Here is a 26,737-nt window from a genome sequence, read left to right as displayed (position 1 = left end):
TAGTTATTCCCCATCTAAATGGAGACAAAAAAAACCTGCTTTGCCTTTTGGTCATTCCAGATACACTGTTCTCTCTACATGTCTAAATTTCAGAGAGACCTCAAGATTCTGCCAAGACCCATGTTGCAGTAACCCCTATCTACTCCTCTGGAATCCCACTGGCTGCGCACCTTGTCTCCTGTAGGAGAATATTCAACATCCCTGCAGAAAGAAAATCTGAAAGGAAATCCTCCTATATACAGGCCGGAAATGATGCTGTGCTGATGCTTCTCAAAGCCTAGCTCTTTAGGGATTTCTTCTTGCCCTCCCAATTTAGTTATTTCAAGAAAATCCAGTTGATATTAAAAACCATAACCTTGATTCTAATTTGTTCTCTCTTTTTCAGTCATCTGTCATTTTCTCAGTGTTTCCTGCATCTCAGCACCTTCTTTCCTTCTCTTTGTTTCTCTTTACTTTTGACTTCTGAAATTTATTTTTTCTTAAACATACTTCTCTGGATTCAGCATGGTGATATGCTATGAAATTATTAACTGCTGGATCTTCAAGGTCATCTTGTGTATACCACTCACTTTCATTTTCATTTGGCTAAAAAAGATAACATAACTCCAATTCATCCCCCTTTTAGGCTGTCATCTAACCTAGATCTGTCTTGGGCTGTTATTTATCAGCCTGCTCTATTATGCTGTGTCTTGACTACAGGGTATCTGTAAATAGTTGTCATAACCTCGTGTAACTGCAGAAGCCAAGTGGTGACCGAAACAAGGAGAGACCCGACTCATTCACAACATCCACAGCTTTGGGCCCCACATTGCCAGAAATCCTTGCAGTGTTTCATTTGAAATATTCAATTTTCTTATTTTGAAATGTGTGCATTTTAAAAGATGTCCTAACATGACAATGTCTGTGTGGATAATGCTGCTGAAAGACAGACTGTGTGAATTTGTGGCTTGGATTCTTAGGTGATCAGTCATAAGCAGGTACTTCCCAAGCAAGTGTGGACCGTGTTCCTGACCCAGTTTAATAACCATGCCATCTGCATGCTCACCCAGTGGTGCTCCCCAGCCTTCCTCCTGGACCTCCCATTCATATCCTGTCAAACTGGCCCACATGTGTTCTTTCAGTCTTTGCAGAATGGTTTCACATGCTCTTTTACCAGCTCCCCAGGGTTAGCTTTAAAAGCACCTTTTCACCATTTCTAAATCTAACTTTTATTTAAGTAAGTTTTTGTTTTCCATGTTGCCATCTGTCATTGATTGCTACTTTAGGTTCCAGCATTCTTGAAATAATATAACTAAAATAGCCTTTTATCAGGGTAGTATTTTGCTTTAAAGGCAAGGACAAGAATATTGTTGATTCTTGAATATTTCCTTATTCTGTTTCCAAGGATCCAAACTTCCATAATGTAAAGTTCACTCCTCTCAAGCACATCTGTGCTGTTCCCCTTTATTTAAAAAAAATTCCTTTTTCCTACCAATTCTTTGCTTATTACATGGCCCACATCTATTTTTAATATTTTTGATTTAGTTCCTTACGAAGTCTACAAGGAAACCAAACACCCTGAAGAGAAAGCCATGATTCCATGAATTTTCTAAATTCTCTTTCCATAAACTAATCATATTGAGATGTCTGCATTCAAGCTAGAGAATGAGGGTAAGAGATACTGGTCCTTATTCTTCTACAGCTTACAAGGTCCAACCCAGAAACCTATTACAGAACCAAGAGATTCATGAGCATCAATGCAGACTGAGCCTCAGACCACATAGAAGAACGTGTAAGAAGATTGCAGCATGCTGACTTCAAGAATCCGCAGACGGGTCAATGAAGTTAACAGCTGTATCTCAACAGTATTTTCCTAGTTGTAACAGGACTCCAAAACCAAGATGCAAAACAATAAAATTAAAAACACTTAATCTCTTGACAAGGCAAAATTAAAAGAATAAAAATCTAAGCACAAATGCTCTGTATTTCACATGGAATTTAGTTTTTGTAGCCCAGATTTGATCATCTCATTTTAGAATTACTGTTGATAATGCCACTAGGAAGAAAATATTTGTTCCTACAACATACAGGTTCAGAATGGCCACACTGGCTTTGCCAAGACCTGCGTCACCCAAGACACATGCCTGCTTCTAACAGTCATGATGGATTTTAGCCAAGGTGCTTCCTGTGCCACGCATGACACGTGAGATGCATAAATCTAGGAGTCCTCTGTGAATTTATCTGGCATGGAAAATAGATGCAACAGTTCCAAGGCCAAATAGATTAAAGTATTAAATTTATTCAGGGTTCTGATAGGAATTTCTTCTTGCCCTCTCAATTTAGTTATTTAGTCAGGGATGACCAGCTCTGTGTTCCCATACAAAGAGAAGTAACTGGCCTGGCATGTGGTTCACAGTTTAGTAGCCCACAGAAGAGAGAAGAGAAAAGAGAAAGTGCCTCCCCTTCTGAGAGAAAGATTGTGTTGTTGCTACTCCTGGCATTTAATTCAGCATGAAGAACACAGTGGGATTTGAAAAATAATTTTCAAAGAAAGTTGGGGAAATGCAGCTATATTATAATTCATATACATTTTGTATTATAAGTTCCAGATTATTTTCTTTAGTATTTTTGGTACATTTTTCTTTGAGCTTTACCACAGTGCTGTGAGAAAAGGAAATTTTGTTTTTCTGTAGTAATGGAAATTGAACCCAGGGCCTTCACACTGAGCTACATACCACCTTATTTATTGATGAATTGATTGATTATTCTTCGACAGATTGCACTGTTGTCTGTTTGCTAAGCCAGGCTCAAACTTGACTCTGAGGGTGCTCCCATCATGTACCCATCATGCGCATCACAGCTGGTCTGACTTACTTTGTACTGATTATCATTCCTAAGACACAGATAGCATCAAGCTCACTATTTCAGTCCCAAGACTGGGGCCGCCTAATATTTGTGTTCTCTCAAAATCTATTAGAAATGATATGTTTTAGCAGATGTGTTTGGTCCATTTATAATCACATTTTGCTGCATTTTACTTCAAAGTTCTCTTTCATAAACCCCACCATGCATGAACTTTATCGATGACTCTGTGTAAGACAGAACAATCATAAAGATCACTGTCATAGTCTCGGATATAAAACCATTGCCATTACAGTCATTATCACCCAGAACCACTGCCCTCTACTCACAATAGGATAGAGATGTGCAATCAGGCTGCTAAACCCAAACCTGGCATGTAGCCTTAAATTCTCCTGACTCTGTCAGCATCATTCTTGGTTCCCATGAAGGCTTTCCTTCCTCCCAAATCAATGTCTGTACTCCCACAATTAGGCTGAAATTGCAGGTATATTAAAGCAAGAAGATGGCTTTTTATAAGTAGGAAATAAGGTTTTTAAATTCAGTGTTTGAAGGTTAGCGGTGCTTCTATTGTTGGTGTCAGGGTCTATTAAAAAACACACTTAGATTTTGTCTGAAAAATCTGAACAGTTTTGCACAGAGACATTTTCCCTTCCATGCGTTGGGTGTCTCATCTACAGAATGGTGCATCTGGATTGGATAATATCTGAGGTGCCTTCCTGACACAGATGCAGGAGCTGGTAGTTATAAACAGATGATATGAGGGCCCAAAGGAAACAGGATCCCTGGAAGCCTCACCAAAGAGGAGGAATCATGAAACAGGGAGCATCAGTGATGTTTACACTATCTGTAGACAGTAAGAAGACACTTGGCACCAACAGAAACTGTCTAGAAAATCTGGAGGACCGGAAAGACACCATGCTTGCCTGGAACTGCAGACAGCATTTCCTGCCTGTGGCAGGACAACTTTTCCATGGGCCCTTCTCATTTATAGAAAGAAAAACTGACAATTCCCTTTCAAGATAAGTAAATTAAAAACATTTTGTTATAAATTTCTTAAGATATAACTCACATACCATAAGTTTTACGTATTTAAAGTGTATAAATCAACAGTTTTTATCATATTAACACCCAGGTCTGACCATCAGCACAGTTTCAATTCATATTTATCACTACAAAAAGAGATCTCAGAGTTTGAGCTATCACTCCAAACTCCCCTTTGCTAATGTTATGCAACCAATACTCTTTCTGTCTGTTAGATTCGGTAATTTTGGACATTTCATAAAACTGGCATCATACTACATGGGTTCTGACTTCTTTTATTGACTATAGCGCTTTTAATGTGACTATGTCCCATCTTGTATTGGGACTGCATTCTTTTTATCACTGATTAATGTCTCATTGCATGAATATGCCATCTTCTATTTACCCACTCATCAGCTGATAGATATTTGTGCCATTCGGTGCTGTTGAATAGCCATGTACGAGTTTTTGTGTTAGTGTGTTGTCCTTTCTGTTGGAATTTCTGAGTCATATGTTAAATTCTATCTTTAGCATTTTGAGAAACTGCCACTGTTTTCCAAAACGGCTGCACCATTGTATCTCCATCCTCAAAACATGAGAGTTCTAATTTCTGTCTCCTCATTCATAGCTACCATCATCTGTCGTTAATTAAGGCAGCACTAGTGAGCACCCCATTGTGGTTTTGGTTGCATTGTCTTGATGACTAATGATGCTAAACATCTTTTCATTGTTGATTGACTATTTGTGTATCTTCTTTACAGAAACATTCAAACTGTTTGCCCATTTTGTGTCTTTTCATTAGTACACTGTAAGAGTTATTTAGAAATTCTATATATAAGCATTTTATCACATATATGATATGCCAACACTTTCTTTCAGGAAGAAAGTCGGATTATTAGTATCATCACAGTTTAAAGGGCAAAAACATACAAAATAGTCTTCAAGGATAAGATTACGAATACCAACTTATTTTCTGCACTATGCAATTTATTTTTTATATCACTAGCATCAAATATTTTAAATCTTCCCATTTAAGCTCTCATTAAAGGCTCCCCCAAAGCTGACAGATAAGGAAAGGAGTACATGTAACTAGTGGCCCAGTAGAGAATAACTTCTGATTATCCAAGTAAGACTATTGGAGCTTTCATAAATCATGTTTTACTGACTCACATACTATAATTACATCCCCAAATAAGCCTTAGAAGGCATCTTCCCACAGGTTGTAATCATTAAAATGATGTTCTGTACTGGAGAGAATGTGTTAGGGATACCCTTTGCATGAAGTATGACCAGATAGTTCAAATCGCTCATGTTTGGTGAATTAGCTGTTTGCAAAGAAGGAAGACTACAAACTCAAAAGATACGTAAACACCCATTTGTTAAAGAAACCTATTTATTCTTAGATTGTGCTTTTCATTATGTGCTCATTGGTAGAGGAAAATTCACTAGTCACTTTGCTATGAAAACCAAAGCATTTCATTTCTGAGACTATAACAGGCAGAAAAATGTTTTTCTGAAACACAGAGCTCAGATAATGTGATTCGTCATGTGAAGCAGAGTTCAAAGTTGAGTGGAGCGCACGTGTTGCTCTTGCCCACTTCCTCTTCCACTCTGACAATGCCAAGCTGAAAGTCTTACTCCAACCGTACCTTAAAAGTTTCTTTCCTGGAACACCATACGCTCAAGTGCCTCTGAAATAGTTGAAGCACTCAGCTAAAGCACAAACCCTCTGCACAAAGACCTGGGAAACATTAGCTTGTTTCTGGTCTGGCCATAATGAAAATAAATGAGGGCTTCAATTTAAAGTCGTTACTAAAAATTTGTTCTTTCCTCCATTCTAATTCTGAGACCCACTTGTAGCTAATTAGAATGGTTCCCAGCATGATCTCCCAGCACACTGCTAGTGTAAACACCAACCATCTGAGTTTCATTACAATAAAGAAATCAAATAAACAGTGGACCAGAAAACAGTAGTTTGGGCATGGCTCATTACAGCACAATGCAGTTAACATTCTTTGCTCAGGAAGGCATCGGCAACCAAAGCCAATAGCTCCATGCTTTCTGTCCTTATTATCGATGGTAGTGGGACTGGGGATTATTTTTAACATTAAAATTTTCTGGGGAATGAAGAAGGATTTTTTTTTAATGAAGGGAAAAAAAAAAGAGTGTTCTCTGATCCTTACGGTAAACATAGAGAAAAGGTAATTATTTGCTTTGGACTACTCATTGCTTCTCCAGTTTCTCGTAGGATATACTGTTTACAATTTAAATAAGGAAAAAGAAAAAGAAAGAGGAATACAGTGTCCATTGATATGCTTGGGGGTTTTATTATTTGCCCTACGTACAAACATGTCTTTGACAACATAGGTTAGAGATAGCTATATAATTCCTGATGTCCAGAATTTTTAAAAAGTACACATATAAGTTTTTTTCTTAAAGTCACTCATTTTTCAGATATTTTGCTCATCTGATTCCCACTTTCTAATATTTGGAGACATGCATATAAATAAAGAGCGATTTTGAAGATTGACCTATATTGTTTAGTATGACATTGGATTCATCACAGAGTAGGAGAAAAGTCCAAAGATTTGCCTCTAAAATGAAAACTTCCTCTTAAGTAACTATAAAACTCTAAAGACATTAATTGAATTTGGTTTTTATGAACCAAAGTAAGTACTTTTATGAATAAAAGTATGACGTTTTTGAGGGTAACAAAGGCTACAATGAAATCCTGGGTCTTAGGCTCTAAAACATGAGTGTCTATAACCGTGGCTCAGCATTCAGTCAGTGGGAGCTTGAATATGCCAGGGTTGCACTGAGCAAGGGAAAAATCAGCCAGTCCTTCCATGGTGCTGGTGTAGAAACACTGCCTCCTCAAATGGTGTTGGTCTATCTCGGTGTGTAAATACCACACCACAAATACTCAGTTTAAATTCTTAAAGAAGACTGTGAAGAGAACAGCTTCAGTCGAAGGTTCCAAGTGCTTTGGGCTAAGATTAGAATACTTCTTAGCTAGGCCCCTTCTGTTCCCACTTTTCCACTCTACAAAAAGACCCAAACCAAGATCCTCAGTGACAGGAATTCATAGTTGAAGAAAAGTCACAAAAAAATGTGAACAGCAGTGAAGTGGATCATCTTTATGAAATAGAGAGAGAGAGAGAGAGAGAGAAAGAGAGACAGAGAGAGACAGAGACAGAGAGAGACAGAAACAGAGAGAAAAGAACTAAACAAATGAAGCCAAGAGCTAAAATGTGGGCCCTGACACTGAGATTCATTTTAATTTGTGGAAGGAAACCATCACTCATCCCTGAGGGGGGAGGAAAAAAGAGAAAGGGAGAGAGACAAGAAAAGAAACAGAGGAGCATTTGTCTGCAGCAGCTGGTTCAGTGAGGAGCATTAAAACCATCCGCATTCAGCTAACAATTGCAAGCATTATTTAGAACTGATTGTCGATGGATCATCTACATGTTGAAAGAGAGTGAAAGTCATAGAAGGTAAAAGTGAATATTCAGATACAGCTATTTTGAAAATCTGAAAACACTATCATGTCATTTTTTATCATTTTCTTATCCTGCTTACCATCAAAGCAATCTACTTAGATTCAAAGACATGTATTTATTTAATTAGATAGATATTTATTGAATGTCTGTTTCCTAGATGTCAAAATCTACTCACTGATTTTTAAATGAAATTTGCATACTATCTTGGCCATATCTTCCTGTCTCACATGGAGATTCAAGAGATTGTTGGGAGGGTCCATAGGCTCTATAGTTTACATTGGTCTCCTCACTATTAAGCAATGCAGGTTTCATAAGCTCTGCAGTACAGCCATGGTCCTCAGCTAGTCGGGATACTTTGTGACTGCATAGGAACACAGCCCAGTCATCAGAACTGACAGGCCCCACTTTGAAACCATAAAGTTTAAGGATCACAGTCTAACAAAATGGAGGAGAGGTGGGGCAATCCCCTTTTGAATTTCTCTGTGCCAACTGTCTTCCAAGATTGGGATAATGTTGGAAAATAATCTAATCACTTGTAAAAGCCTAAAAGATGGTCATTAGCATTCCATTTAATATTAATTTACATTACAAACATTAGATAATATATTTTTTCTTTCAAAGCACTGTCTTATAACAGGATGACTTAGTTACAATATAGAGGGCAAATGCTGTATTGTGACAGAATATCAAAGGCAGAAAACTGGAAGGAACTGTTTAAATTATGCTTTTATTCCTCTTACCAACTGCCTACAATGTGTGAGGCCCTTGCATGTGGTACTGAGCTTCATATTTACAACCAAGTTATGGGAACCATAGTTTACAAACAGAAACATAAACTGGTTTGCTCAGTTTCTTGCAGTCAAGAAGTAGAGTCATCAAAATTTGAAGCCAGGATTACCTTAGGTTGAAATCCATGCCCTTTCTTCTATCTCAAAAATATATACTTTGTTTTCAAGTGGAAAATATACTTTGCCAAAACTAGGCTATCTAAAATACCCTTAAATATCTATTAAGTCCCCAGGCATGGTGGCACATGGCTATAATCTCAGCAGCAGCAGGGGGATCTCAGTTCAAGCCGAGCCTGCCCAGTTTAATGACACAGCAAGACGCTGTCTCAAAATTCTAAAGAGTGTTTGGAAGAGGGACGGTAGGATGCAGCTTACTGAAAAGACCCCAGTATCAATTCCCAGGGTCACAAAAACTGTTTTTGTTTTATTAGAAAAAACATCGAGTTCTAAGTTATAGAACCCTGATTGGAACATGCACTAAAGCTTGGATCTTCTAGTAAAGAAAGCTATTGAAATCTGTAAGCAAAGCTTAATTTTTAAAATCTCAGCTTGTTTTTCCTATACTTTATGGTATGTTTGTGAAATGTGGGTTTGATCATTGTGGGTTACTCAAAAAATGAATCCAATTTTAAAAGAAGCATAACCTGATATGAAATATTGGTGAAGAAAACAAAAGAAATGCATATATAGTTGTATAATTCTTCTCTGGGAATTTAGTATTGTCTTTCAGAGCATCTGTGGTGAAAAACTGCAAAGATAACACACTGTGAAAAATAAGCACAAAGAAGTAGTCTTGTTTTTCACTGGTACCTGCCACAGAGCAGTTGCCAGGTTTCTTTGTGATAAGTCATTTATACCTTCAGCTACTTTGCATCTGTAAAATTAAGTGTTTAGTTTCAGATTTCCTTTCCAATCAGAATGTCCCATTAGTCTGCAAGCCATAAGAAAATGAACCTTACTGTTGTTTGTATCAGTTTTATTATAGAAATTACTCTTCTTCTGCAGAAAAAATTCTGTCTTTGGAAGTCACATACATCCTCCAAAACTCATTTTATGTGTGCAGAAGTCCAGTCAAGAAAGAAAGGACACAGAGACTATTACAGCTTATGGTAGCAAGTGCAAAAGCATGTGAACATGTGTCTATGTGTGTGTGTGAATGCCCCATTTAGTGCGTGCTTGTGTGTTTCCAGGAAAGATCACAGATTTGACCTCTGGAAACACCAAATGTTCCACCCACAGAACCTGCTGTGCAGCCATCTGGGTGTCTCTAGTTTGCATCAAGGGGAAGAGATCATGTGTTTGCTTTTGCTTTAGGCCCAGGGTGTTTAGCATATCAATAATATATTTCAGTCTCAGAATGAAATCCTTTAGCAGTTTACTTTTCAAACCTCCCAGGTCTATCAAGACTAGGGAAACTTATTCCTTTTCTGTAAGCCTGAAGGATGACAGTCAAAACAAGACAGAAGCAAATCCACCTGACAGAAGCTGATGTTATTCAGACCTTTTGTCTCCAGTAGCCAGAGCTGAGTTTGCAATGTCTGAAGAGAGACAGGGAGGGTTACTTTCTTCCTGTGATAGCTTTCTCTATTAAGTGGCACATGTCAAAACCATGGAGTTTTTGCATGATTGGCAGAATTCATAGGAAAATTTGCTGTGAAGTTGAATATGGTAATAATTAGTTCCAGAATACCTTAATACATTACTGTCTAAAAATTTTTACAGGTCTTTTCACGTATTTTATATTCTCCTGTATAGATCACTGAAAGTTCACTTAGTTCTGCATCCAGGCTAAGAATCTTTCAAAGACGTAAGTAATATGTTTCTTAATCTTTGTCCTGTTCGACACATAGCTGCATAGGGAAAGCAGCCATTCAATCAGTCATTGAGATAATGCTTGGGTAATGACATTAGCCATCCTCTACATGTCCAAGTCAGAAATTTTAGTACTATCTTTGTCTTGTTCTTTCCAGTTACTACTAGTTCTGGTCAATCCTTATGTCTTCCCACTCTTTCTTCTGAAACTTCTTTCATCTATTTATTTCCCTCTCCATCATGGCTGTTGTCATCCCTAGGCTATGCTCCTCTGCAGCCAGGAATCCTACATAAGCCCCTAAACCTTGTCTTATATACCCCAGCGCTATTTTTCCACAATGGCAATGGACTTATCATATCTAAATGTGACTCTGACTATGGCAAACCCATGCACAAGCCTTTTAAATTTTCTCTTTGTTCATATAGATGTGCAATAATACTATAGAGTCCTCATTACTTTAATTGAATACTCAGTGTTCCTGCATGATTGGCTATGTGCACACACATACAATATTAGGAAGATCTTCTTGTACACTTGAAGGTAAATATGGTAAGCAAATTTGAACAAAGAAAGGAAAGAAAGAAACATTTATTAGCATTTATTTATGCATCTGTTGTTTGAAATACATGATTTTTATTGGTGAGCTCTCTTTTTACTTGACATGGGAACCACTCAGTGTAGGATCAAATAATTCTATTTGGCCAATGAGGAAGTTGAGATGCAGGAAGATTAAATGCCTTATTTGTACAGTTACACAGGTATCAGATGCCAGGGGCAGAATGTCTGACTATTTCCAATATGTTTAACTCTGTCTTAAACCCTCTGAAGTAGTCTTTGGTGCCCTTATCCTTATTTGCAATTGACTACTTCTCTGTGGTTAGAATCATCATCTTACTCCATTGGTGACTTTCTGCTCTGTGAAAGTCTCTGTACTCTTATCATTCATCTCTTTCATATGCCATACATTTTTCCACTAAGAAATCTACTTCTTCCATATCTAATACAGTACTACCCACTACCTCACATAAACAATTCCTGCTGGAGTTACCAATGCGATTTACATGTCACAAGATCACATGGTCCCATTAGCTCTCTTCTGTCATAACTTTCCAACAGCAAATCATGATTTTGAGCATTTTTTTATGGAAATCACCACCTTCCCACAGAGTTGCTTTGTTCTTTCTTTCACTCTAAACTCTGTCACTTTCTTCGTAGAATCATCTCTTCATCATAGCTTTCAGTCACTATACTCAAGAATCTAAACCAGAACTTAAGTCTATTCCAGCATTCTCTCCATCCAAGGTTTTATCCATTGTTACCCAGTTCTAGAAATCTTGGCACCATGCCCTGTTCATTCTCTCCCTGCATTATCATTGCATTAAACAGTTCTGCAGGCTTCCATTCCTAAATCTCTCCATAATCCATTGACTTCTCTCCATTTCTGTAAGTCCTGTGTCTTGGTTACTAGGGAGGATGCAAGAATCAATAAGAATATTGTTTTGTACATTTCTTTTTCTCAAAGAGGAGACAGGGCAGCTGTCTTGGGTCAGTGGATTTAACATATTTCTCAATGCATTCCTCCCTTTGTTAAAACTCCTCCTCCAAAATATTACTAAGCATCCTTCTTATGCATAGGACCTTTAATTATCCCTTTTCTTTCTGAGCACCGTTAAAGTAACATAGATAGTATATGGACAAAAGTCCAGAGAAAGTTTATAGAACTACTGGCTTGAGGAAAGGGTGTAACACTGGCTTAGTCCCACAGATTCTGCTGGACCCATGTTCTCTAGGTGCTGATGCATACTTCCTGTTCACATCTTTCCCAGAGCTTGGGTGGATGAGCCTCACGCTTCATTCTGGAAAAAGAGGCAATGATCTCTGATTGCCATCACCACTCCTGTTCTTATAGTGCACACTCAGCTGTCCCCACAGTCAAAGGAAAAGCAGAATAAGCAAGCAGTAATCAGTAACCTCAAGGCAAAGAAAAAATTAGACTAAGGTCGAATGGAGGCAGGATTTCTGAAAAGGCAATCTGAAGAGTCAAATCTTTCCCTAGAGAAACAACCATTTTAACTGATGGATATTTTTCTTTTAATGCAAAGTATCTGAAATTTTAAAAAGTGTATCCAAAAACTAAGTATTAGTAAAGTAAGACAGCATGAATTTGTGGCATTTGAGCCAAAACTCTACTAACATTTTAGAGTGACTGAAGTCTACTTCTTGTAGTGGTAGCCTCAAATTGGAAATACCTCTCCCACTTAGCTGCCAGCTGGGAATCTCAAATCTTACCCCAGGAGGGATAGGCTGCTCCCCAGAATGTTTAGACCTATTCGAGGCAGACAGGGCCAAAAGATTTAGGGTACAATCAATGAAAGCTCTCACCAACACTGGGAAGACTGAGAATGCTGGGCTGTATCTCCACAATAACTTATCAGAGAGCACTGGTTCTTCTGCAAAAGGACAAGGAAAGAAACCAAGATGCTAACACCCACCCAGCATCTACTCAAAGTGTAAGAGTGTCTTTCTAGAAGGACTGCTTTGCTCTCTTCTCTAGCAACTCCATAGATGAGGCTATAAAATGCATTTCAGTGATTTAAAAGGTTTGAAATCATACCAAATGTGTTCTGACTATGTACATCAGAAAGTAATAAGAATGTAAATATGGAAATAAAAAATACATAGAACACTCACAAATGATCAATATTTAATAGAGAAAATCACAAGAGAAATTTAAAAAATCTTTGAGATGAATGACATAAAAAGCTGTAGAAGAAAAAAAGCAAGAAAGCACTTAGAGGAATATTTATAGTCGTTAGTCTTGTTTTTTTTTTTTAAAGAAGACTCATAAGAATAACTGAATTTCCTATTTAAAGTAACTGTGAAAGAGAAAATAATCTAAATCCAAGTTGATTAGAGCAAAGGAAATAACAGGGATAAAAAGTAAATCAAATCAATACTAGAAAAATAATAATGAAAAGCAACAAAGCTACAAGTTGATTCTTCAAAGATCAATTGGATTGACAGAATTTGAGCTAAAAAAGGCTTGAAGTACTGAAGTCAGAAATTATGAACAAAACATGAGTCCTATGGGTATGACAACAGGTGACACTGAGAGATCCAGGGAGACAGGGAAATCTTCAAGATTGAAGACCCTGCCATGGACAGTGAGCAGGAAACAGCACCAGGAAATTGAAGGTCAGCTTGTGCAGATTCCTTGGGCCCAAGAACTGGAAATGAAGGCAAGAAGCACAAGTGGAAATCAAGATAGGAACCTGCCTGTTAGATTTAGCACCAAAGAAAGACCTGTTGAGAGCACAGAAAGAATCCAGTCATTGGATACAATTCACAACCCTCGGCCAAGCAAATTACCAAGAAGACATGGTATTAATGGTTGAAATATTAAACTGGAGCCTCTGAAGTTCCTAATGTGTAGATTAACAGTTGTCCTAAGAACCTGTGCAACTGGCATTTGGCTTGCTGAAGTGGACTCTGACATTAAGAAAAATCCATCCTCTGGCTGCTGCAAAGTGCAACCTTCCAACCTGAAACCCACCAGGGTTCTCTTTCCTAAGTCTTTCTTTTCATAAAAAGTTATTTCAATGAAATTAAATAAAGACTAGAACAACACATTAATAGATCATCTTTGTAAACAGAAATTTATATGCATAATTTATGTCCCATTATAAATATATAACATGTATATTATGCAGAACTCTAATATATATTCCAACATATATAAATGTATACATTCCAATTACATATATATTTTAATTTCACATAACAAAACAATATCCCTCATTCTCTTTCTCTTTCTGTCTTACAGAAAGTGAAGAAATTTATAAATTAGGGGGAGCTTGGGGATAAGAGTAAAACTGATCAAGATTAATAACTCCACATAGCTATTCCCCAAGATGAATGCAATTATTATGCATTGCAGGCATACACTAATGAAAAAGAAACCAGAAGTTATAGTTTGGGGTATAATAAATCTTTCTATCTAAAATGGCATTACATTTTGTCTTTAGGTCTATGGTTCTCCAGTACTTTTTTTTTTTTTTTTTTTTTGTCTTTTTCCTTTCTATTGGTACCGGGGATCGAACTCACAACTGCCTGCTTGTAAGGCAGGCGCTTATGCTGCTGAGCTAAATCCCCAGCCCCTTTCTTTTTATTTTTAATACAGACTCCTACCTGCTAATGGAAGCATGCATTTGTTGATGCCTTCCTATGTACTTAGACAATATAAGTGTTTACCATACACTATTGAGTGAATTATATGCACAAGGGGAACAGAGTATACAGAGAAGCAGAGACATCTGAAAGTGACTTAGGTGGCAATAAAACCCTAGAACTTACAGACATAGCTTGCTCAGGACTGTGCACCATCCTAACACATCCACGGACATCTCAGAGAAGAAGTCCAGAATACTGGAAGCTGGAAAAAGCTTTAGATGATGGTCATGTTTTTATATATCTGAAAATCACTGGTGTGTCAGGTTTCTGTGGGAAAGTGTACTTAAAAACACACCATGATTCCTATCACATCTGTGCTAACATTGCTCTAAGTGCCAAGCATTTAGGGAAAGGCTACTTCTGCTTTTACTTTAATTGTTCTATAAATTTTTGCACTGGTTAATGGAAATGCTACTCAGATAATATAAATGGCTGCATATGTTGGAAAAATACCTGAGTTCAACAGGAAGAAGTGCTAATAGTAATCGTGATGAATGGTTACAGCTGACTGAATCCCACTTGGAAGACAAGGAGAGTTGCTTTGCAATTATTATTTCTAAGTCTTGAAATATTACCACCACTACAAACATGACAGAAACCAAGTCTATATAAAGATCCAAAAGGCAAATCCTGGGTTTGAACCAAGTTGTATGAATTTCAAACTTCTTGCTCTTTGCAATAATCCTAGAATCTTTAAGGAAAAGCATCTTAGAAGTTTGGAGTTGTGGCTGCTTTAAATTCGGTCCTGCTGACCATGATTCTTCCTGTGGTTCAAAACAGATAAAGTCCTTTTTGCTGATCTTGATTTGCTTCTGAGTCTCTAAGGCTTCTGAAAATGATTGATAAAATAATTCTGTTCCTTATAAGTTTTCTGAGTCATAGTAAATATATTAACACAATTGAACTCTAGAGGAAAATCACGGAGCAATTAGCAGGATGCTGAGTGAAGGGGTTGGAGAGAAAAGAGGCAATGTGGGATGATAAGGTGTCCACAGTTTCTAATATTTTGAAATATCTGGACACATTATTCCAGAAAATGAGAATGAAGAAAAAAACTTCCCTGAGTTACAACATGTGACTCCTTCTATCATATATGCAAATACTCAGTTGAAGTAAACTGAAATACATGCACACTTACATGAGAAAACAAGCTGGATACAATCAGTGTTTTAGTACAGTTCAGTCATTGACCTGGAGCATCTTATTTAACTTCTTGGGACTCCAGAGTCCTTATACATCCTTAACGCAGTGATCTATTCTGTATCCTTTCCCCACCAGTCCAAATGACAATGAAACAGCTATATTCAAATGAAAAGTCACAAATGAGAGGAAAAATAACATAACAACATCTCGCATTTTCAAGAATCTTATAGCCCTGGCAGCTGCTAAATCAGAAAGTGAGGTAGGCAAGTTATCTATGTTTGTATAGATAACCTCAACTCATGCTCCAGAAGTTGTATTAGGCAATTCCTTTGTTACTATTTTTGTCAAAAACAGGAATGACTTGATAGACGAATATTTTCCTTCATTTTTATGATTTTATATTATAATCACTAATATTATTTTATATTAGATGTATTCAATGGGTATTTTTGGTACTTTTTCACCAATGTTGAAAAGATTTTCACCAAAGGAAAAGAATACTTTCACAATTTTTCTTCTGGGTGTTGTGCAATTGGCAATCTTTTGTCTTGTTGTGGTCTTGTAAATGGCACAACTGCTTTGGAATATGGGATGATCATAGTCACCAGAGCTAAACGTGTGAAAAGCATATGCCCCATTGGTATATTCTAAGTACCATTTACATATTTCAACTCTGTTTTAAAATCCACAGAGGTTATATTTACTCTTTGGGAAAGTTTCTATCTTTTTAAAAATATTTTAAAAATCCTATTAATACTGTTCAAGCTGTGCCTAGCTAAGAGCATGAGATGAGAAAGATAATGAAATATGTCACTATCCATGATTATTATACTAACTATATGTCATGTGCTGAATTGTACCTCTAGAAATACTACACTGAATTTCTCATGTTCAGGATCTTTGAATATCACTTTCTTTGGAGATAATCCAGTTAAATCAGGTCACCCTGGACTAGGCAAAACATATTCGAATATGGCCTGTGCCCTTGTGAGAAGAGACATAGACACAGAAGGATGGAACTCTTTGACAATGAAGCCCTGACAGGAATGATGATGCATCTACAAGCCAAGAAATCCTGAGGAATGCTGACAATGCTAGCAATTAAGGGCAAAGAATGGAATAATTTCCACTTTCCTGATGCAGAGAGAGCATTACAGCTTGCCAACTCCATGATTTTGTATTTCCATACTTCATAATTGTAGAATAAATTTAAACTCTTTTTAAGCTACCCAGGGCTTGGTAATTTGCTACAGTAGCCCTAGGAAATGGCACCACACAAGATATATAACCAATGTAACTAAGAAACAAAGACAATTAGTGCATAATTTGGTTGAGACCAGACACCCAAAGAATGTCAAAGCTCTGAAAATGTAGACCTACCTGGTTCTAAACAAGGTGATCAAACCATGAAGTCCTTTCAGTTTTCTCACAACCACCAACCTTCTGCAGTCTTTGAACTTGTTGTGAAATAATTGTGGGTAATTTAAAACATTTAATGATCTTCAGTTCACTTAGCAATTTTCCTTTTGCCAGTCACCATATTGCTCTCTGTTTTGTAGTAATCAAAGAAAATTCTCTTCCGCACGTACTTATTTCTGAAGCATATGCCCACATTCATCTTCTATGTACCTCATATCTGCAAACACAGTGATAAATTAATAAATAAACACGTTATCCAAGGTAGGACAATCAAGTTTAAATTTTCAAACTTTAAAAGATCTTTCATAAGCTTTATTTTTCTTTTTTACTTACATGAAGGGAGATGTAGCTTCAGAGAGAGGAAAAATGGGCCAAGACAGGAAATGAAGGCTTTAGAGAACCCCACATTAATCTAAGCCCTATACTTCATTGTGGTTAAATTCAGATCTACAGTAGATCTCTCATTTCTCACAGACAGTAAGCCATCTTTTTATTTCAAGATCATTCATCAGGACTTCAGGCAAGATGGCAGAGTAATGACCTGCAAAGGAGGAGACTGCAGAGTTCAAGTCTTCAGAAGATAAGGGAGCCGAGATCAAGCCAGCAGGAGGCACATAGAGTGTTGTAGGCGAACAAATTGGATACCAGATGCACAGGCTGAAACCAGCCTGAATTTCAGTGGAAATAAAGGTGCAAGCTTGCTGCGAATACTCACTATCCCTCCATAAAGCTATACCTGGTTTGCTGCGATTAATCGACTCAGATCTAGACTCTATCTGGCCATGTTATCTACCAATGATAGCAGAGACACACCTCAAAGTTGATATTTTTTTCCTTATTTACTTTGTTTTCTGGTCTTTGTTGTTTTTTTCTTGAATGTTCTTTTTATTTGAGTGTGAATATGGTTTCTAGGATTTTTTTGTTATTTTGCTCTGCTCTTTTCCTGTTTTTATTTCTTCCTTGTCTCTTTCTCACCTGCCTCTTTCACCAGTTTCCCAAAGTTTAATCTTCCTTTGTCCTCCAGCTTTTAATCTCTTATTCTATTTCTCTATTTTCTACCTAATCTCTTTTAAATTTTCTCCCCAGAAAGTAAAGTTGCTATATCAAGTGTTTATTTACTGCATACAATGTTCTGGTTCATTTTAGATTTTGTAATATAACCACAAATCTAAGTCATATGGTTAAAGGTGGCAAATTAATTGTTTCCATAGTTTGTCAATTTCTAGGCTGTTTGATGTTACTGTTATTGGTGACCGTACTACTTTAGCCAGGGTGACATAATCATTTAAATCAGATGTTATTCCTGGTATATCAAGATTGAGACTGCCTAAGGGTGATAAACAATAATATAGGGAAGTGTGAGACAACCAGGGCTGGGCTAAGAGAGCAGCAACTTCTCATCCCCAATAAATTGAAGAGATAGGAACTTAAAACAGCCTCAAAACCCAAAAGCCAGCTACACCTGAAAGACACTTCAGAGAAAAAGACATTTCCTAAGGGTTCTAAACACTAGCAATAAAAGCAACTCACCAGAGGAAATTTACAAGCATCAATCCAGGAATTCAACTAAAAATAAAGTAGAAAATGAGAAGATTCTTAAACAAGATGCAATCCAAGATTACACCTCACCAAATGCAAGCCAGAGGGCAGTGGTCATGAAAAGAAAGATTCCTTAAAACCAGGAAAAGACCATAAGAAATCAATCTCGTAGCTGCTAAACGATGTAAAGACTAACATAAGATTGACAGGAGTTGAAAAAGAAGGATAAAGTGCAAATGCAATTTAAAGAGAGAAAAGATTTTCACATGTGTAATGACAGAATATTTCCCAAGGAAAAAAAAAGAATTTGACATCAGGATAAGCAAGGCATGAGGCACTGCAATTACCATCATCAAAAAAAAATCGACACCAACACATAAAAATGCAACACCAGAACAGAATATTAAAAACTGTTAGAGAAAAGAAACAGATCATCTATAAGGGAAAACCCATCAGAATCAGAGCAGACTTCTCAACATAAAACTCAAGTAAAGAGAGCTTGGGATGAAGTATTTCAAGCCCTAAAAGAAAACATTTTCCAACCCAGATTGTTGTACCCCACCAAAATATCTTTCAAAATTGATGGAGAAATAAGATTCTTACATGACAAAGAACACCTGAGGAGATTTATGAACACCAAACCAGCACTCCAGAATGCTCTGAAAGTCCTTCAAGAAACAGATAATGAGAACTTAAAATGCATAAACACTATCAGAAGAAATCTATCAGGCAAGGCAAGTAATTAAGTAGGGGGGTGGATAAAAGGGAACCAACAATAGAAAAATAACATTAGATGAGAATGTCCATACATATCAGTTATAATTATCAATCTTAATGACCTCAATTCTCTAATAAAAAGAAACTGACTGAAAAAATGGATCAAGAAGCATAAAACACATTTAATTCATTAAGAAATTCATATGCTGAAAGTCAAAGTATAGAACAATACTCCATGTGATAAAAACTCTCCCAAAAAAGCAGGAGTAGCTATTCTGTTTGCAGACAAAGTGGATTTCAAGCCAAGCTGATTAAGGAGACAAAGAAACCACTGCATCCTTGTAAAGGGGGCAATTGAAGAGGAACAGTTAACAACCATAAGTATATATGCAATAAATACAAGCATACCCAACTACATAAAGCAAATATTAATGAACATAAAAATCAAATAAACACTAACACATGTGTTAAAGGGGGGACTTTAATACCACACTGTCACAAATAGATCAGCTAGATAAAAAAATCAGCAATGAAATATTAGAACTGATCCAAATTTTTGAACAAATGGACTTAGATGTCTATAGAGTGCTTCATCCCATGACGTGAGAATATACCTTCTTCTCAGCTGCACATGGGATTTTCTTCAAAGTAGAACATATATAAGCTCATAGAACATGCTTATTGCAAAGGAATTGAAATTATCCTGCTCATATTATCAGATCATAATGCAATGAAATTGGAAATCAGTGGCAAAAGAAACCCCAAGGACTTCATAAATACATGGAAATTAAATAACACTCTCCTGAAGAACCAATGTGTCACAGATAATATTAAAGAAGAAATTAGACACTTTATATTATTAATAATGCCAATACAGCAAACCAGAACTTATGGGACACAATGAAATCTGTCCTATGAGAGAAATCTAAGGAGGTAAATATCCGTATCAGAATAGAATGTTCAAATAAACAACCTCATACTAAAACTCAAAATTCTAGAAAAAGAAGATCAAGTGAAGCCCAAATTTCATATAAGAGGAAAAAATAATACAATGGAGACTAAAAAAAGAGTGTCAACAAATCAAAGAGCTGGTTCTATAAAATAGTAAGTAAAATTGACCAACCCTGTGCCGGCCTTATCACAAAAACGAAAGAAAAAACTAAAATCCACACAATTAGGAATGAAAAGGGTGAAATCACGACAGGTCCTCTTGGAATCCAGAAGTTCATTGATACCTATTTTGAGAACATGTATTCTAATAAGACAGAAAACACAAAAGAAATGGACTGATTCCTAGAAACATATGAACTATCAGAGCTGAATCAAGAAAATATAAAATTTTAAAGAAACCAATGTAAGGCAAGGAAATTGAATATGTAATTAAAAACCTATCAACAAAAAAAAAGCCCAGGCCCTGGCAGATTTACCACTGACTTCTTCAAGAAGCTTAGAGAAGAATTAATGCTGCTATTTCTCAAAAGCGAAACAATACTCCTAAATTCATTCCTTGAAGCAACCACTACTTTGACACCAAAACCAAAGAAGGAGCCAACCAAAAAAGAAAACTACAGGCCAATCTCCCTAATGAGTATAGAGGCAAGCATCTTCAATAAGATACTGACACACAAAATGCAGCAAATCATCAAGAAGATTATACATCACAACCTTGGTTTATAAACATGAACCAGAAATGGTTCAACATATTTAAATCAATAAATATAATAAACAATATTAACAAAGTCAAGGACAAATCATCTCAATAAATATAGACAAAGCATTTGATAAAGCCTAACACCAATTCTCAATAAAAACCTTACAGAAAGTTAGAAAAGATGGACTTTATCTCAATCTGATAAACGTCATCTATGACAAAACAACAGCCAACATCATAGTAAATGGACAAAAGTGAAATTTATCACTCTAAAATCAGGAACAAGACAAGAATATCCACTGTCATCATTTTTATTCAGTATTGTTTTGGAAACATTAGCCAGAGCAATTAGATCAAAGAGAGAAATTTTAAAAATAAGAATAGGAAAGGGAGAAGTTAAATTATCATTACTCATGGACAGCATAATGCTCTACACAGAAGACCACAAAAACTCTACCAAAAGACCTCTAATATTATTTACAAAATTCAGCATCATTGCTAGGTACAAAGTCAACACTCAAAACAGTAGCCTAAAGGTATAAAAGATAGCAGACAGGTAACAGCAGGCTACACAGGCTCCCTGGAATAGTCAGCTTAGATTTCAAAATAACACAGCATGGGGAGTCCGGAACACAGGGAGATGAATATTCTCGATCCAGAAAGAAGCTAACATGAGAAGAACCAATCAAACATATATTCCCAGTGCTACAACTGGGAACAGTTAAAGGCTCGGTGCCCCTGCTGCAGCGCCAGTACTTGCACGGCCTTGCCATGACTTACAGAGTTGCCCAAAATCCTGCTGCTTGGAACCACTGGAAATGCAGTCATACTGAGTTTAGGAGTCGGCGAGCCGAAGAGAGAGCTGAGTTGGCAGGGAACTTGCATCAACCTGCAGTGAATGCCTGGAATAAAACCACTCCACAGAAAAAAGGGGCTCCAACAGACCAGAATGGTAAGAACAAGGAGCAGCAGAGACTTCAGTCAATTGCTCCCTTCTCAAACAGGATTGGTGGAATGGGCTTGGGCTCGGTCACGCCCCTGGCCAAGATCCAGTAGGTTAGCCCAAACCAATTCCCTACACCCTGCAAACAAATGCAGTGAAGGCATCAGCAAGTTGACTGACCCAGAGGGGAGGGGCCAGCATACACTGCCCCTGTTTGCATCTCAATAGCACCCTGCAGTTGGCAGGACCATCTAGCCAGCATGCTTCAGAAGAAGAATTATAACCAACAAAGAAATAAACTGGGGCCTTCTATATATACCTATATGGAAGAAACAAACAATATGAGAAGAGGAAACAACAATAAAAAGTCCCTAGCCCCCAACCCTGAGAACATTGATCCAGGAAAGGTAAATATAAAGGAGACTGAGGACAGCAAGCATACAATATCAGGCACGGCACCAGGGGACATAAAGAGATATAGTCAGGACCTCATAGATGAGTTCAAAAGTGAAATATTTAACCAAGTAAAGCAAGATATAAATAGATTAATAAAAGAAATGCTGAGCACCACTCAAGAAGACACATGGAAATGGAAATGGAGGAACAAAAAAAACAGGGGAGAATCTTTTGATGAAGAATATAAAGAAAACAGAGTACATGAAGCAGGTTCAAAGAGATTATCAGGAAATTAAAAACTCCATTGAGAGCTGGCAAAATTGCATGAAAAAAATTAAGGATAGATTATCCAAACTGGAGGACAGGTTTGTAATGTGGGATCATAAAGGAAAAATTTCTTAAAAATAACAAGGAAACAGGCAGTAATAACACAAAGACTAGAAGATGACAAGAGGATCTATAACTTAAGAATAAAGAATGTGAAGGAAGAAGCAAGGGTACAAACAAAGGAACTACTAAGGCTATTCACCGAAATAATTAAGGAAAACTGCCCAAGCATAGGGAAAGGAAATGATATTCAGATGTATGAGGCATACAGAACTCCAGCCACCTACAACCAAAACAGAACTTCACCCAGGCATATAATAATCAAGATCCCAGAAATCCAATATAAAAAGAGTATTAAAAGCTGCCAAAGACAAGAAACAGATTACTTACAAGGGAAAGCCCATCAGAATTATGGCATACTTCTTGACACAAACCATCAAATTAAGATGTGCCTGCAGTGACACACTCCAAGCCTTGAAAGAAAATAACTTCCGGGGCTGGAGATTTAGCTCAGCGGCATAAGCGCCTGCCTTGCAAGCAGGCAGTCGTGAGTTCGATCCCTGGTACCAGGAAAAAGACAAAAGACAAAAAAAAAAAAAAAAAGAAAATAACTTCCAGCCCAGATTGATGTACCCCAAAAAACTATCTCTAGAAATTAATGGAGAAACAAGATGCTTCCAAGGCAAAGAGGAACTGGGGGAATTTGCAACCACCAATCCAACTCTACAGAGAATACTGCAGGACATTCTAAAGAGAGAGAAAAGTACCAGGATTCCAGGAATAGGAGCAGAGAGGCCTCAATGAATGGAGCAGAAAGCAAAATGAAGAAGCCAAACAGACAACTAATGAGGAAAAAGAGCACAACAGAAATGAGGCAGAGAAGATTGGCTATCTCTAATATAGATGGCCTTGATACACTAAATTTAAAAAAAAAGAGAGAATCACAGGCAGAATAGATCAGAAGGTAGGGTCTACTGAGATGCTCTTTATAGGAAATATAATTAACCTGAAAAAGCATATATGGACCGAAACTCAAGTATGAGAAAACAATTCTCTATGTGACAGGGAACCAGAGAGTAATAGGAGCAACTAGACTAGTATTTGAGGATAAGTGGGAAAGACAGACTTTAATAGGTAAAGAAATACAACTAGAGATCAAGTCCAGGAGGGAGAAGGGTCGGAACCACTTAGTAAATAGCAGGTTGCCCCCCCACCCAATTTAAAACCAAGGGTGTTGGTGAGACCCCAAAATGCACAGTATTCCTTGGGGGAGTGAAAGAGGAGGAATAGTCTTAAAAAACATGGCAGGAGATATTATTAATAGTGTATCAGGAATCAAAACCTGTATTACTTGTACTGTTCTGCTTAGATAGAACTTATTCTGTCCCAGTTTGCATACAAGCACTAGATCTGAGGGCACAGAAAACCATCCCAAAAATATCAGGATATAGCACAGTAATCATCTTTAATTTCCTATTAACTTAATCTGTAGCCCTGTATAACTTATACTGTTATATCATGACGGATCTTAGTTAAATCTGGTTTGTTTGATTGCTGGTTGTTATTGACAGATTTTATTCAAAATTGTTATAATTGATAGCATCGAGTCTGAGAGTATAGACATCTATACTGAAAATGATAAGATTCACTACGATATCCATTCTGGTTTGATTACTACCTGTTTTTGAAGTTTTATGCTAAATACAAAGTTGTGTTTCTATCAATATTGTTGTATACTGATATATTCAATTATACTATATCTAGTAATATAGCCAATTCTATTGAAAATAACAAGAGATAACACAGTAACCATGGTAGAACTCCTTATACAGCAGTTTTCTATGTCTTTCGTTTTATATTTCTGTAGGAATATGTTTTGTTCTGTCCTACTTTGTTCTGTTTCCCCCTCTAATATAGAAAGGATAAAAATACATGTTAAGACTCATGCATGCGTAGAACCTATAAACAGTTTATGAGAACTGATCTTATGACACACAATAAAATGAACAAATACTTTAAAGGAAAAAAGACATTACAGTATCCAGTGCTGATCCTGGAGTGTCATGATATGAAATCCAGTAACACTATTATTCTATGTCCAGAGTGACTTTAGTCTGCTTTGATTTGTTTAATCTCAACATAAATGAAGATATGGATAACTGCATATATGTTTAAGTGTACAGGATTGATAACCATATTACTTTGTTAGGTAGTTGAATACAACTATTTGCAATCTCACTGTTTGAATTCCCACTTATATGTTCCACTTTTGCATCTTGAACAATTATTTGTAAGAAAATAATACATAAACATCAACTAGTGATTTATTAGGTTTTTTTTACTTTTTCTTTGAAAGTATGTATTGTATGTACCCGTTTACTGATTTGTTTAGTTTTTCTTTAAATAAAAAAAATAATAAAATAAAACAAAAACAACAATAAAAACACAGTAGCCTTCCTGTACACAAAAATGAACTTACTGAGAGAGAAACTGGGGAAATAACAACTTTTAAAACAGCATCTGAGAAAATGAAATACCTAAAAATCAACTAATGAAGGAAGTAAAAGGCCTCTGCATTGAAAACTACAGCACTCTGAAAAAGGAGATCAAAAAGAATATCAAACAATGGGAAAATATCCCTTATTCTTGGGAAGAAAAAGCCAATACAGTGAATGTGGCCATACTTCCAAAATTGTTACACAGAATTAATAAAATCTCAGTCAAAATTCCAATAGCATATTTCACAAAATGGAGAAAACAACCCTAAAATTCATTTAAAACAAGAAAAGACCTACAATAGCAAAAACAATTCTGGAAAACAAAGGCACGACAAGCATCACAATCCCTGACCTAAAATTATACCACCAGGGTACTATGATAAAATCAGCATGGTACCGGAAAACAAACAAACAAAATACAAAAAAAAAAAAAAACCCTAGAGGGTCAATAAAACAGATTAGAATTTACAAAAACAACCCAGACACACTCTGCCACCTTATCTCTGACAAAAGAGTCAAATACTTTCACTGGAAGAAAGATTGCCTATTTAACAAACGGTGCTAGAAAAACTGGCTTTCCATAAACCAAAGATTAAAATTAGACCAATAACTTTAACCATACACTAAAAAAAAGGGTTAAAGATCTAAATATTTAAACAGAAGCACTAAATCTACTGAAAGAGAGCATAGGTAGAACTCTTGAAGATATAGGTATAGGCAAAATTGTAATGAATAAAACCCCAATCACACAAGAACTATCACAAAGAATCAAAAACTGGAATCTCATCTTATCAAAAAGCGTTTGCACAGCAAAGGAAATCACCAACAGAGTGAAGAGACAACCACGGTGTGGAAAAACATTTTTGCTAGCTGTTCTTCAGACAAAGGACTACTATCTAAAATACACGAATAGCTCAAAAAGTCAGACCCAATCCTGTAATTTTATCTGAAATGAATAGACACTTCTCAGATGAAGAAATAGAAATGGCAAATAAACATATGAAAAAATATTCAACATGACTGATCATTCAAGAGTTGCAAATTGAAACAACATTGAGTGAGAGTCCATCTTACTCCAGAAAGGACAGCCATCATCAAGAACTCAGTCAGCAGCAAACGCTGGCAGGGCAGTGGGGAAAGGGAGTGAGAATGCAGGCTGGTGCAGCCACTATGGAAATTAGGGTGGAGATTCCTCAAAAACTTAAAATTAGAAGACGCATTTGACCCAGGTATTTTCCTTCTTGGTATCTTCCTAAAGGAAGTAAAAGCGTCATCCACAGTGATACACAAACACTCATGTTTATAGAAGCACAGTTTAAAATAACCAAATCTTGAAAACCATCTAAATGTCCATCAGCTCACAAATGAACAAAGAAGATGTGGCTTTTTAATCAATGGAGTATTACTCTGCTATAAAGAAGGATATGCTTCAGACATTTCTAGCTAAATGGATGCATTTGAGACCATACTCTTAAGTGAAATAAATCGGGCACACGTGTAAATATTGCATGGTTTCTCTGGTGTGAGAAATCATAAGTGCAAATAAAGAACAAAATGTATAATAGATATTGGGAAATAGGAAGAAAATGTTCAAATGAGAAGTGCAAAAGGGGAGCGTGGAGGGACAAAGGAAAGAAAGGACAGGGAACAAAGAATAGAAGGAAAAATAGAAACAAAGCTTTTATCAATAAAGAAAAGAACACGGCTTGAAGGGAGGGGAGGGAAATGTGAAAAAAGAAAATGCAAGATATATAATGCACCGGTACAAATTCCATATGATAAATGTTATCACTATGTACATTTAAAATGTAACAATAAAATTTTTAAAGAAAAGAAGACTATTCATTATAGATTTTCTGTCTGTTGCAACCAAGAGAACCTAGTATAACATAGACCCCCTCCAACGGTCTGA

General features: G+C 36.6%; 1 long non-coding RNA gene across 1 annotated transcript in view; it reads right to left on the bottom strand.

Moving 5' to 3' along the window:
* LOC134478194 (uncharacterized) overlaps nt 1–21,589 on the bottom strand; it is a 120,718-nt gene extending 99,129 nt beyond the window's left edge. Inside the window, exons 1-2 of the long non-coding RNA XR_010050680.1 lie at nt 21,442–21,589; nt 16,716–16,971 (exon numbers count right to left, since the gene is read on the bottom strand). This is a non-coding gene — a long non-coding RNA (uncharacterized LOC134478194). The remainder of the gene's footprint in view (nt 1–16,715; nt 16,972–21,441) is intronic.
* Between the last annotated feature and the right edge of the window lie 5,148 nt (nt 21,590–26,737).

This window comes from Cavia porcellus, unplaced genomic scaffold, assembly GCF_034190915.1.
Source record: "Cavia porcellus strain 051 isolate PalLab524CR breed Dunkin Hartley unplaced genomic scaffold, mCavPor4.1 scaffold_12, whole genome shotgun sequence".
Lineage (NCBI taxonomy): Eukaryota > Metazoa > Chordata > Mammalia > Rodentia > Caviidae > Cavia > Cavia porcellus.
Note: the sequence above shows the minus strand (reverse complement) of the source record. Positions and strands in the feature narration are given on the sequence as shown.